The following is a 10,306-nucleotide window of genomic DNA, read 5'->3' as shown; positions in this document are numbered from 1 at the left end:
TTATGCTATGCCTTTTCTTGCTCTCTTCGGTTGGTCTCACCTTACATATTTAAGACTTAATGTCCACAGCTGCTTGTGAAAAAGTAAATTAAATACAGAAGTAGCCAAGACACAGTGCATATGTACACTTTCCCAAGGGTCCTATCCGAAGCATTAATGTAGTGCTTCAGTGGTGTCTTCTTGTAAATATTGTGGTGTATTAGTGAGGTTATGACATTTACCTCTTTCATAAAACGAACACCTCTTCGTAGTAACAACAGTGTTGTGCAAGCGTACTGCAAAGACAACTGCCAAATCTTGTAAAGTCTTAAACAGGCAAACTAGCAGTGTGTAACAGCTATGATCTGCTGGAAATCATTCTGCAGTATAGGTTTGGTTCAATCTCTTTTTAGCATCCTCTTCATTATTGGGACAGTCAGTTTATCAATACTTGAGAACTCCCCCTGAAAAGCAGGTCTAGTGTATTGGGGGTTTTATTGGTTAATAAAAAATAACACTGTACATTTGTATGACTATACTGTAAAGACTTGGTGTTCTGCAAATGTCCAGACTTGTGTGGAAGAATTACATCCACAAAATACATAACTAGCTTATTTTCTTAGGACATGCTGAGGCTTGAACATTCTGACGTAATTCTTGTTTTATTATTAAATTGTATATCTTCATCAGCTAGCTGTCAGGCTTCGTGGTATAACCATTCTGGTCTGTTCATGCTAATAATATCATTAGGGTTGCTCTATGATCATTTAGCCATGCCTGAAGAGCTCTTTGCACTATTAAGTAACATAAACTGCACAGCCAGTAGGTACTGCAGTCAGGAGATGCTGCAGAGTGAGGAGACAGCAAGGTGATCTGAAGCGTGACTTTCCAGCGATGTGAGCTGCTCTGAGACAGGTGTAGGGAAATACAGCAGACCTCACACAGGAGACCTGGGGATGGAAAACACTATAATTATTTATTCTTGATTGGTGGAGAAAATGACTTGTCATATGGAATGTATGAAAGGAAATCTTATTTACCGTGTGGAAAGCTGTTGCTTCAGTGAAAATGCTTTTCTGGCACGGTATGAACAGAGTGTTCGCTATTACTTTTAAAATAACCAGAGAAAATTGCAGTACTGAGGAGAAAAAACAGGGTATTTCTCTACAATTTATATTTGGATATTTTTGTATCTTGCCATGAAAACTACTGAATCCCACAGTCATTCCAACAGCAGCACCTGAGACATTCACAGTAAGTCTGGCACAGTAATGGGAGATGGGCAATATGTGCAGTGTGACATCATAGCAAGGACAGCTGTAAGAAGTCTCTAAGAATTTTTGGCTTATTCTTTACAAACTACCAACACGATAGGCATTTTTTAACATAATATATAGATACTGCATACCATGAATTTTCCTCTGTGATTATTTGCTTAAATGCTATCAGTGATTATAATTCTATTTAAATATTCATTACCCTGGCAAAGCTCTACACCAGCCAAATGTAATGCAAGAGATGACACGCCGAATATTTGCAATTGCTCATTTCTCTCCACACAATTAAGGAGATGTAAAAGAAAGACAAAAAAAAAAAAAAAACAAAGCCTGAAAAGCTGTTATCAATCCCAGCTGGACTTTGCTACTTAATCCCATTGTGGAAATTACACAGATTAACATCCTACTTGGGGGGAGACAGATTTAGGAGCACTTAACCCCAGTTAATTATTAATCCCATGAGTTAGTCTGGATATTAATCTTTCTTGGCAGAATTTAAATGGCATTATGCCTGATTTCCTCTCAACATCAGGGGGTGCATTTTTAACAAAGAAGATGTTTAAATGTAACTGTGTTTTTAAGTGGTGCTTGTTGGGTACACAAAATTTAAGAACCTCACTCAGATGTTACAGATCATTCCAAGTGAAGAATATTAAGATTCAGGTATAGACTTTCATTTTAGTTGTTGTGTGTATTTTAATTGATGTATGCTAAACAGTATAGCATACTGTTTCAGATAAGCACTATGAAAGTAAGAATTTATTTATTTGGCTTTTTGTTAACTGGGTGAGTGGACTCGTCAGCTGACCCTTTCAACCTCAGTCCAGGCTGTTACCAGCAGTAATAAAGGAAAATATGTCCACTGGTTACCATTAGTATACACTAACACATAAGTTAAATGCCTGTTCATCAGTACTTTTGTTCTTACTGAGTGTACCACAATTTAAAGATAAGGTATTGTAGCTGTTGACTGAAAAGTACAAAAGTTAACAAATACATTCATCTTCAGACATATACTATGGGAAAAGAAACGGGCAACAAAATTGTACTGTTATTACACAAAGATCCATAAAATGTTCTTACATGTAACAAAAAAGAAAAACTTATTCCATCTAGTAAACTTTGACTGCAAATTATCTGAAACTTTCCTGCTAGGGGGGGTGGGGTTAAATACTTCTTTGTAAATTAGGATTACACAAATATACAACTTTACATTTCTCCACTGCTTAAACTCATCCAGTTTTATAGAAAGCTGCTGCAAGTATGTACCACTCTGGTGGTAAAGAACTGTTTCTGCTTATTACCCCTAATTAAGTTTGTCACATCTTTTCTTCTTGTTCACCTTCTTGTCAATTTTTTTTAAGGGATAAACATTTTGTTTTGCCTAGGTTATGTCTGTAAAGAATTAATTTGACAAGAATTAAATTTCAAAAAGGTCATGAAATAATAAATTGCAAATTCTTCCTCCTTCCTGCTTTAGCTCATGCCTTTTAGTTTGTGTTTACCCTCTAGCATAAATGCTCTTACTCTCCTGTTCTTTATTTCTCTATTTAAAGTTTTAAGAAATTATTCTTCAAGTTAATAAATTATTGTTCATAATGTTATTCAAGACTGAAATTCAAAACGACAGTACAAAGTTAAGATGTTCTCCAGTGAATATATATGTGCTTATAATGAAGGCACAAACAACAAACCACAGAATGTCTTTTATATATGGACAAATAGTATTTAACAGAGACTACACACTTGATCTTAGTAAAATACTAAGACAAATGCACGTCTAAATTAATTTGGAACACTAATGATGAATTCAAAAGAAATGCAATAATTTATTAGATAAGTAAATAGTCTTGGTATAAGGATTACTAACTATTATTTCATGTCAAACTTTAAATATGTCATCAAATCTGATACTGCACAGCACTGCCTGAGAAAGGCAGCTCCACATGTGACAGACATAACTGATTAAGTTTGCTGTATGGTGCAATGCATTAATAATCTAATTTATCTGTCAGACGCTAGTGTGTTTTATTGATTTTAACTGAATCGTTCAGTATATATGTTGGAACTTTTCCTGATTTAGTTTCTGTCATGAAGACAGACAGAAAAAAAAAGTCTAATGTGTAACATGTTCCCCTTCCAATAGCAATGCTCGAACCATGAAAGGAAAGAAGGAAGGATCCTTGTGTTGTTTAGGATCAGTACATTGTAGTGCATCAAGACAGCTGAGCTTGGGTACATGCCCGCATTCAGACTGCAGTTTGTTTCTGTTGGGTGTCCTTTAAAATGGATACAAGACTATTTGGGAACTTCATTCATATCAGCATTCACAGTGTATTTATTTATTTATTTATTTATGTCTGCAGTATTTAAAGTCAAATTGGTTTGTTTGATTTGGTTTTAAATGTGTACCAGTTTGCATATGTTGAAATAACTGTATTGTTAAAAACAGACATGAGGATCATAACTATCAACTTCTTAAAACAAAAAATCTGGGCAAAATCATAAATAATGGGGGGACAAAGGCCCATAAATAGGGACGCTTTTTAAATATTGCTCTTACAAACTTAGAAAGTTGATAGAATAACAGGTTTTGCATTAGCATGAATTTTCTGAAGGGTATGAAGTCTGAAACTCAAATGTCTGTCATTATTTTCTGACTTCAACCCACAATGATTTGCCAGTGGTTTGCTAGAAAACCACAATTTTATGAGAAACAGACCAAAAACATGAGACAAAAATCTGGACAATTTGCGAAAATCTGTACAGTTGAGTGTTATGTATGAGGAACTAGGAACTAAAGCTACAGAACATTAGTAGAAATGAATATGGCCTCTTGTTCATGATTTTTTTACTTAAATTATGTTGATGTAATGAACTAATCCAATCATTCTAACTTCTCTGAGATTACTTGGTGGAACAGTCTGCATGCAGGACAGTAAGGATAAGGCACAGGATATTGGAAGACAAAAAGGTAATTAATAAACAATTGCTAGACAATAATGAAATCTAAGAATAAATTTAATATATGAAGCAAGGCTGGCAGAATGATCAGCTATGCAGAACTTAAAGAACAACACCAAAATATTAAGAGTTTTAGCACCATTAACTTAGTACTGCCTATCAACTTGGGGAAGATCACAAGAGATGAAGTAAAAAGTTGAGAGTGTAAATGGCACAAAAGAACGTTAGCTGAGTGTAGTGCTATAAACAGTGTCAGGGAATACACGGCAAAAGAGAAAATGATGGAGGGCTGTTTTGAAGCAGGAAATTAACTAACAGCCAAATGGTGTGAGTATATAGTAAGTAAGCATTGCCTAAAACTAGTGCACATGTTCAAAATGAGTCAGTGTTAAGCTTTGGATTGCAAAGATGTTAAAACAGTCATGGACATAATCTGTTAATCCATTTTGTATATAGTTCTGAATTTCCAACAGTATGCTTTTAAATGGTTTGAGTGATGCATTTGTTGGCAATGAAATAAGTACAGATTTCCTCTCTGTTTACACACACACACACACACACACACACACACACACACACACACACACACACACACACACACACACAAGAATGCATGTGCATGCACTCATAACTTGGCATCTATGGTCACATGGTTCTGTTCAGTAGAGCTATAGGCTGTAGTGTTAAAGTCTGCATTGGTTATGCTGTGCTCCTCAGTACTGTTGTAGTTTGTGCTATTCTGCTTTTCTAATGACACATAAGAGATGTATTACATCTAGTAAGTTGACAAGATGTAATAAATCTCATGCTGCTTTGTGTAGTTTAAGGTGACTCGGAGTAATGGAAAATACCTTTTACGAATGTTGAGGCTTTAAAAGACATACTGCAGTGGTGACTCTGAGACAACTTTTACCATCTTGTGTATACCCAGCTTGTCAGTTCTTATGATGTAGCCATGAAACTTTGTATGACATAAAGAAGAGTCTAAAAATATAGCCAAACAGAAACATAACAACAGTCATGGTGTAATTAAATAGCCATAAGCAAAAAAATATTTGTATACCATGTGCTTGGATAAACTAAAAGGGAGATGAGTCCACTTTGTTATTATCTCGTGTTTTGGAGACCGCACCTGTTATTTGGAAATTCCAGATGGAAAGACAATCTCTCATAAACTAAAAACCATACTAAAAGTGGTAGAGTTATGAAATCCATTGCTGGGAAAAGGGAGTCAAGAAAATCAAGAAACGAACGACTAGTATAGGTGCTATGTCCTCTGCATTCTATTACATTAATGGTAGCCAAAATTCCAACATTCCATGCTTCATTAATAAGACATTAAGTGCTTGGAATAGGTTTTGTAGTTTTGCAAAACTGGATTTCATAGCATGAAATCAAAGTCTGCACTGCAGTTTTTCTCTGAAGAATGCAGTTTTTCCATTTCTATGTTAGCAGCATATTTAGTTTTGAGTATTTATTTATTTATGTGACATTTGTTTACCGGGAAAGTCCGACTGGGCCAGAAAGTGCCCATTTTCAGGGGTGGCCCGGGGAGAAAAGCTCCACAGTCACAATATTTCAAAAATCAAGTACAGATATTTTCAATAAGAAAGTGTCATGTTACATTATAAAACAGCAAATACAAAATTTTAAATTAGTAAGTATCATGTTACACTACAAAACGTAAGAGTCAAAAAATGTTGTAATAAAAACATAGAACATATGTGTCATAGTAGAGTGCAATGAAAAGCAATAATATGAGTTGGAGAATATGTGAGGTAAAATTCAATAGTCATATTATTTGTTACATAGATTAGTATGGGGTAAATGACACCTGAGACAATTCTAATAACATATTTAAAGATATATCAGATTTTACATGATTAGAGACAGTGAGTTGAAATTAAGTGATGTTTAATTATGAGACAGGTGTTCATATTATGGTTGCAGAAGGAAAAGGATGGAGAGGAGGAGATTATAAGAAGAGTGCAGGGTAGGGTGTCTTCACATAGCTTAGGTGAGTAGGGAGGAAAGATGTAGAGGAAATGTGTGCAGAGATGAATTAAATGCAGTAAGGTAGTGGGGGAAACAAAAGGAGTGGAGTAGGAGGCTGGAGAGGATTGTGATTGTGATCTAGCCTGAAAAGGGTGAGTGAAGTGTAGTGAGTACTTTTTGTTACTGAGTAGGAGTATAGGCTTTGTCTATGGGATTTATATGATTTATTTATTGAGAAAAGTTGTATGTCTTCTAATCTGAGAGTTCTTTTTGGAAAATACATATTGATTAAAGGGGTAAGATCTCAGCAGGCTAATGGTTTGTGCATAATTTCATGTATTGTTATAAGTTGAATGTAGGAGAGGTGAAGGGGAGGTCCAGCCAGCTAAAGGTATGCATAACTTTGCAGTGGTGGGTAAAGACGATGACTTAGCAAAACTGGCAGTTTTGTTGTAGAGCTTTCAAGTTTGTTTTTATAGATGATTGTAAATTGGTTAGAACTGGTGCTCCATAGAGCAGTAAGGGCAGAAGATAGGTTTTGGCTAGAGTAATTTTTGTGTGTGTGCTCAGACAATGATTGTTTCTGCATAGCATGCCTAGTTTTTGATGGGTTTTCTTGAAATTGATTTCAATGTTCAGGTTAAATTTAAGACCAGCCTCTATTATGACTCTTAATATTTTGATATAGTGGACTAATTCGATTTCAGTGCCATTTGTCAAAAAGATTTTGAAAGATGCTTTGTTAGGGGGGTGAGATTTTGGGGTAGAGAGCAGACATTTGTTTTTTTGGGGATGAGTAGGAGTTGTGCCTTTGCACACCAGGTTTCAACGGAGATGACAGCTTGTTGAGTGATTTTCTGGAAGTGAGTTAAGGTGTCTGAAGAGCAGATGGTGGTAGAGTCATCTGTATATTGAATCAAGGTACCTTCAGAAGAAGATGAATGTAGCTCGTTGATAAAAATATTGAAAAGTAGAGGGCCAATGATGGAGCCTTATGGGACTCCTGTAGAATTTGGAAGGTATATGCAGATGGATCCTTGCCATTTTACAGCTTGTTGTCTGTTGGCAAGGTAGCTAGAGAATCATTGAAAAGATAGAGATGATAGACCCAGGGTGGAAAACTAACTGAGGTGTTTACTGTGAGAAACCATGTCAAATGATTTTGATAGAGCTAGAAATACTGCAGATACAAGTTTATTAGAGTTGTAAGCTTTGTTGGCAGTGTCTGCAAATGGCAGTAATGCAGTAGACATGCTGTGATTTGGCTGAAATCCATGCTGCATATTGGTGATTAGCTTATTTTGTAAGAGATAGTGGAGAAATTTCTGATGAATACATCTTTCAAGGAATTTAGAGAGGATCATCAGTGATACCTACACCTCCAGGTTAGTGGCGCAGCATGATACCTCTGAGATCATCCATATGCAACTAACATCGAGCAAATCTGCAATGCAAATCCTGCACCTCCAGGTTAGTGGCGCAGCATGATACCTCTGAGATCATCCATATGCAACTAACATCGAGCAAATCTGCAATGCAAATGGTGGCCTGCTACAGATCACCCTCCATGACCTAAGACCACCACTCCACCTTTCTGGAGACGCTGGAAAACATGAAGGTCCTACCGAACACCCTGATATTGGGTGATTTCAATTACCCTACCATTAACTGGGAAAACTACTCAAATACAAACTCCCAGGCCCACTTCTTCCTGGAATTCATCAACTCAAATACCCTAGATCAGCTGGTAAACTGAAGGTGAAAACATATTGGACCTGGTCATCACCAACATGGGCGACAGGTGTTCCACACCGGAGATCAATCCGTCACTGGTTAGATCAGACCATAAACTAATCACTCTGGATGCCCACACCCCACCACCACCCCCAACTAAGGAAACCAGAGTAAAAAACTTTTCTAAAGCAAACTTCACCTTACTTAAGACAGAGGTGGTAAGTTTCACAGCCCCCACATTAAAGGATAACGTTGACCCATATGCAGAAACCTTTACAAATGCACTCTATAAGCACCTACAAGGATGCATGGATCATGCCATCCCTAGCAAAACTAAGACTCACTCCTCTAAGAGAAGGAAACCAGTCTGGTGGACCTCTGCCATAAACAGGCTATACAATAGAAGAAGGAAACTAGTTCAGAAAAAAAGCAAATCCCAAGTACGAAAGACATCCCTGATCAGTATCAGTAAGAAGCTAAGGTCCCTCATAAAATCATCCAAGGCTAACTTCAAAAGAAAAATAGCCAAGGATTCAAAAGATAACCACAAAGCCTTCTTTAGCTATGTTAAGAATCTAAGTGGCAACTCGCAGGTATGCACTTAACTAGTGCAAAATAGCACAAAATATACTGAACCTACTGATATTGCCAACATCCTGGCAGATAGATTCAGTGCAAACTTCCCCCCCCCCTCACCCCTAAAAGGGCCCACAACAATACTGGAAAAGTGTAGTGTCCGGGAAATCACAGATGCACAGGTGAAAACAGCCCTTTCAAAAGCCAAAAACACAGCATCAATGGGGCCAGATGATGTCCCAGGCTGCATCTTGCATGAACTACAGAACGAACTGACCCCACACCTAAACCCAGCTATGTGTCCATAGAATGGTGCACAGCAATGGTTATTCCACTCCACAAAGGAGGGGCCACAACTGACCCTGGTAACTATCGCCCCATAAGCCTGACTAGCCTGGTCTGCAAGGCTATGGAGCGCATCATCATGGAACTCATTAACAAAAACATTGGGAGCCTCCAAACACTTGACCCGACCCAGTTCGGCTTTGTTAAGGGCAGATCATGCTTACTAAACCTGGTTGACTTCTTCGAGACAGTCACCAAGGCCATAGAAAAGGAAAAGGTGGTTCACACAACCTTGACCTTGCCAAAGCTTTCAACACCATTCCCCACTCGGGTATTACAGAAAAACTCACCAGCCCGAACATAAACCCTTATGTCACGAAATGGGTTGCCAACTGGCTTACAGACAGAACTCACACGGTAAGAATAGCAGGCTCCAGGTCTGACTCTAAACCAGTCACAAGTGGTGTCCCACAAGGCTCAGTCCTGGAACCCCTCCTGTTTGGCATATACTTCTCAGAAGTGCAGGAAAACACAGGAGGACTATGGCTAACCAAGTTCTCCGATGACTGCAAACTGAGAGCCATAATTGACTCTCCGGCTGACACAGACATTTTCAAAAAGGGCCTTACTGAGACAGACACCTGGTGTCAAAGTCATGGCCTCAAGCTAAATGCCAAAAAATGCATAGTCATCCCATTTGGGAAAAACAAAACACCCACAAATTACCACATAGGTGGCAGCCTCCTTAATACAGAAGAGGTAATAAGAGATCTGGGGACCCAGGTAGATAGTAATCTTTCCTTTGACAATCATATTCCAAAGTAGTTAGGAAATCCTTCTGTGTGGCCCATCTAATTACTAAAGGGTTCGCATCTAGAAATAAAGAGGTTATAGTACCCCTCTACTCGTCACTCATCAGACCCATTATAGAGTACAATGCCCCATTTGGGATGTACTTTACAAGACACTTCCAACAGCTGGAAAGACCACAACAGTACCTCACCAAGAGGATTACTGGCCTCAAACATATGTCCTATGCAGACCGACTGAAAAAACTCCGGCTGTACTCAGTGGCATATCACTTACTCAGAGGTGATCTCTGCCTGACTTACAAAGCCATGTCCAACTCAGAATTGATGGACATGCTCCACCTAAAGAAATCCAAGTCACTGTGAGCCACATGCTCTAGTGAGCTAAACCTCACCACAACAATCAATAGAACATGTTGGAGGGATAGATTCCTGTCACAGAGACTCCCCATGCTTTGGAACAAAATTCCAAACTACATTAGGCAGAGCCCCTCACTAACACTCTTCAAGAGAAACCTTGACGAGTGGATGGATAATAGAAAATACACCCTTGGGATCACTTCATTGGCTCTGCTTGACAGAGGATCAGTTAATTAATTAATGGGGCGGCGAAAGCTGACACACTCTGGCTAGGCTTATAAATGCCCTCGGGCAGATAGCCTAGTACCTACCTATGAACCTATGAGA

The 10,306-nt window shown here is 38.1% G+C and overlaps 1 protein-coding gene across 3 annotated transcripts in view; it reads left to right on the top strand.

Annotated features, from left to right (window-relative positions):
• Positions 1-778: 778 nt before the first annotated feature.
• The window catches only part of PRRT3 (proline rich transmembrane protein 3), a 1,156,938-nt gene continuing 1,147,410 nt past the window's right edge, over positions 779-10,306 (top strand). The window contains exon 1 of one of the 3 annotated variants that reach the window (XM_044078714.1): positions 779-1,233. The gene's annotated coding sequence lies outside the window, so the exon portion shown is untranslated. The remainder of the gene's footprint in view (positions 1,234-10,306) is intronic. The other 2 variants (XM_044078713.1, XM_044078712.1) reach the window with 2 other exon arrangements.

This window comes from Protopterus annectens, chromosome 7.part1 (assembly GCF_019279795.1).
Source record: "Protopterus annectens isolate FY-2018-M chromosome 7.part1, PAN1.0, whole genome shotgun sequence".
In the NCBI taxonomy this organism is placed as follows: Eukaryota; Metazoa; Chordata; order Ceratodontiformes; family Protopteridae; genus Protopterus; species Protopterus annectens.
Note: the sequence above shows the minus strand (reverse complement) of the source record. Positions and strands in the feature narration are given on the sequence as shown.